Below are 3,896 nucleotides of genomic sequence, written 5' to 3'. Positions count from 1 at the left end.
ACAATATAGGTGCCGTAGTTAACTTTTTCTTTAACAATTGAAACGCTTTCTCTTTTTCATCTTTCCATTCAAATTTCTTCCCTTTATGCGTTAATGCAGTCAAGGGTTTTGCTATTCTGGAAAAGTCTTGGATGAACCTTCTGTAGTAACCAGCTAGTCCAAAAAACCGGCGTATGTGTTTCGGAGTTTTTGGGGTTTCCCACTTTTCAACGGTTTCAATCTTTGCTGGATCCGCCTGAATACCTCCTTTGTTCACTATGTGACCGAGGAATTGAACTTCTTCCAACCAAAATGCACACTTTGAAAACTTAGCGTACAGTTTTTCTTTTCTCAGCAACTCTAGCACTTTTCTCATATGTTCTTCGTGCTCTTGATCATTCTTCGAGTAAATAAGTATGTCATCGATAAAAAAAAATGACAAACTTGTCAAGATATAGCCCACACACTCGGTTCATGAGGTCCATGAAAACAGCTGGTGCATTAGTCAATCCAAACGGCATAACCATAAACTCGTAATGACCGTAACACATCCTAAAAGCAGTCCTTGGAATATCATCCTCCTTCACCCGCATTTGATGATATTCACAACGTAAATCGATCTTCGAATAAACATACGAGCCTTGTAGTTGATCAAATAAGTCGTCGATTCTCGGTAGTGGGTAGCGACTCTTGATGGTAAGTTTGTTCAACTCTCGGTAGTCGATACACAACCTAAATGTACCATCTTTCTTCTTGACAAACAAAACAGGAGCTCCTCATGGTGATGTGCTTGGTCGAATGAAACCACGCTCTAAAAGTTCCTGTAACTGACTTTGTAATTCTTTCATTTCGCTGGGTCTGTATGGAGCACGAGCTATTGGTGAAGCTCCTGGTACAAGGTCTATTTAAAATTCAACGGATCGATGTGGGGGTAATCCCGGTAATTCTTTCGGAAATACATCGGGAAATTCTTTTGCGACGGGAACATCACTGATGTTCTTTTCTTCAGGTTTAACTTCCTCGATGTGTGCTAGAATGACGTAACAACCTTTTCTTATTAGTTTTTGCGCCTTCAAACTACTAATAAGATTTAATTTTGCGTTGTTCTTTTCTCCGTACACCATTAAAGGTTTTCCTTTTTCACGCATAATGCGAATCGCATTTTTGTAACAAAAGACCTCTGCTCTCACCTTTTTCAACCAGTCCATGCCAATTATTACATCAAAACTTCCTAACTCGACTGGTATTAAATAAATTTTAAACGTTTCATCCCCTAGTTTAATTTCTCTATCCCGACATATATTATCTGCTGAAATTAATTTACTGTTTGCTAATTCGAGTAAAAATTTACTATCTAAAGGCGTCAATGGACAACTTAATTTAGCACAAAATTCTCTACTCATATAGCTTCTATTCGCACCCGAATCAAATAAAACATAAGCAGATTTATCATTAATAAGAAACGTAACCGTAACAAGCTCCGAGTCTTCCTGTGCTTCTGCCGCATTAATATTGAAAACTCTTCCACGGCCCTGCCCATTAGTATTCCCCTGATTCGGGCAATTTCTAATAATGTGGCCCAGTTTTCCACATTTATAACAAACAGCGTTGGTATTACTTGCTCCGACACTATTCGTTTCGGCATTACTTGTTCCGACATTATTTGTTCCTTTAGTTCTATTAAACTTTGGTACGTAGACCTTACACTTTGCTATGACCATTTCTTTTACACCTGTTGCAAAATATCGTGCAAAACCCTTGATGATTTTCGTCACACCTATGACATGGCTGTTTTTGGTTTTTGTTGCTGTTGTTGTTATTGAGGTTGTTGTTGGGATTGTTATTGTTGTTGAAACGGTTGTTGTAGTTGTTGTTTTTGTTGGGATGTTTATTGTAGTTATTGTTAGGATTGTGGTTATTGTTGCGATTGTTGTTGCGGTTGTTGGGATAGTTGTTGCGATTGTGGTTGTAATTGTTGTTGTTGTTGTACTGGTGACTCTTGTCACCGTTTTCCTCCCACTTCCTCTTGAGTTGTTTCATGTTGGCTTCTTCGGCCACCTGCTCTTTAATTCTTCCCTCAATCTGATTTATGAGTTTATGAGCCATTCGACTTGCCTTCTGTATAGAAGCGGGCTCGCGTGAACTCACATCTTCTTGAATCCTTACTGGTAACCCTTTTACAAACACGTCGATCTTCTCTTCTTCATCTTCGAATGCTCCCGGACACAATTGGCACAACTCTGTGAATCGTGATTCATATGTGGTAATGTTAAACCCTTGTGTTTGTAACTCTCTAAGTTCTGCCTTGAGTTTATTGACTTCTTTTATAGGACGGTACTGCTCGTTCATCAATTGCTTGAATGCTGACCACGGTAGTGCGTAAGCAGCATTTTGTCCTACCTGTTCAAGATAGGTGTTCCACCACGTTAACGCAGTACCTGTGAAGGTATGCGTAGCGTATTTAACTTTGTCCTCTTCAGTACACTTACTTATGACAAACACCGATTCGACTTTCTCGGTCCACCGTTTCAATCCAATTGGTCCTTCAGTTCCATCAAATTCCAAAGGTTTGCAGGCAGTGAATTCTTTGTAGGAGCATCCTACATGATTTCTTGCACCGTTAGCTGCATTGCTAGATTCAGAGTTATTGTTGATATGTAGCGCAGCCTGTACTGCGGCTATGTTTGCAGCAAGAAAGGTACGAAATTCCTCTTCGCTCATATTCATGGTGTGTCGAGTAGTCGGTGCCATTTTCTTCAAAATATCCAACTGAATCGAGTTAATCATACAGAATATTAAGAGTAGTCAATAGTATTTCGTAGCATAATATGAACTCATTTATAAAAGGTTTTTCTTCATATTAGCGTTTTATAAGTTTAAATTCAGGTACTACCTACTCGTTAAGTTCATACTTAGTAGCTAATATACAATTTAACTACTACAATTCCATATGAAAAACTGATTATAATAATATATCACATACAAATATTCTTCAAACTTACAACTTCGCTATATTACATATAACATGAAATATAGTACACTATGATACAGGACAGTTTTGAAGATAAATCTAGTTAATACTCAAGTTGTTCAACAAAGGAAATAAAGACACGTAATTCATAAGTCCAGAAACAAGTCATGCATTCTGGTTTTACTAAGACGACTTCTCATCCTTGGTCTTGTGGAAAATAACCGTTATGACCATTGGCTAGGCAGCATGTTGTAATGTCGTCAAAAGGACGAGGGTTTTGTAATGTCCAACAGCCCCGTAATAATCTAAAAACCTTGTTTCTCACCCCAACTATTGAATCCATCACTTGTGGGAAGGTTTTATTTAAAAGTTGCAATCCGATGTTCTTTTTCTCACTTTGGTAAGAAGCGAACATCACTAACCCGTAATCATAACATGCTTCTTTATGTTGCATGTTAGAAGCTCTTTCTAATTCACGAAATCCTATGTTGGGATATGTTGAGTCAAAATAGGTTCTTAACCCGTAGCGTAAAATTGCATTTGGGTTCCCCGCATTTAATGCTTTAAAGAAAATAAGGCGTAACTTACGGTCTCCCCAATGTGATATACCCCACCTATCAAAGGAAAGCCTTTTATAGACTAAGGCATTTCTGGAAAGTCTTTCAAATGTTTGACAAGTTAATTTCGCCATAACTAAATGTGCTGATGAATTCTGACCGACTCTAGACAAGATTTCCTCAATCATATCCTCTGGTAGGTCTTCTAAAATATTCGGTTGTCTACCCTTAACGTCCATTTTGTTTTATACTGTAAAATAGACAAGGATTAGATTCGTAATAACAAACAATACAAGCAATTTTTACATAGAATATAAAAGTACAAGCACACTACAATACATATAATACACAACATGATTACAACCCTCTAATCTGAATCACTGGTTTCT

This window comes from Rutidosis leptorrhynchoides, chromosome 3, assembly GCF_046630445.1.
Source record: "Rutidosis leptorrhynchoides isolate AG116_Rl617_1_P2 chromosome 3, CSIRO_AGI_Rlap_v1, whole genome shotgun sequence".
NCBI lineage: Eukaryota > Viridiplantae > Streptophyta > Magnoliopsida > Asterales > Asteraceae > Rutidosis > Rutidosis leptorrhynchoides.
The sequence above is the reverse complement of the archived record's forward strand: the minus strand, read 5'-3'. Positions refer to the sequence as shown.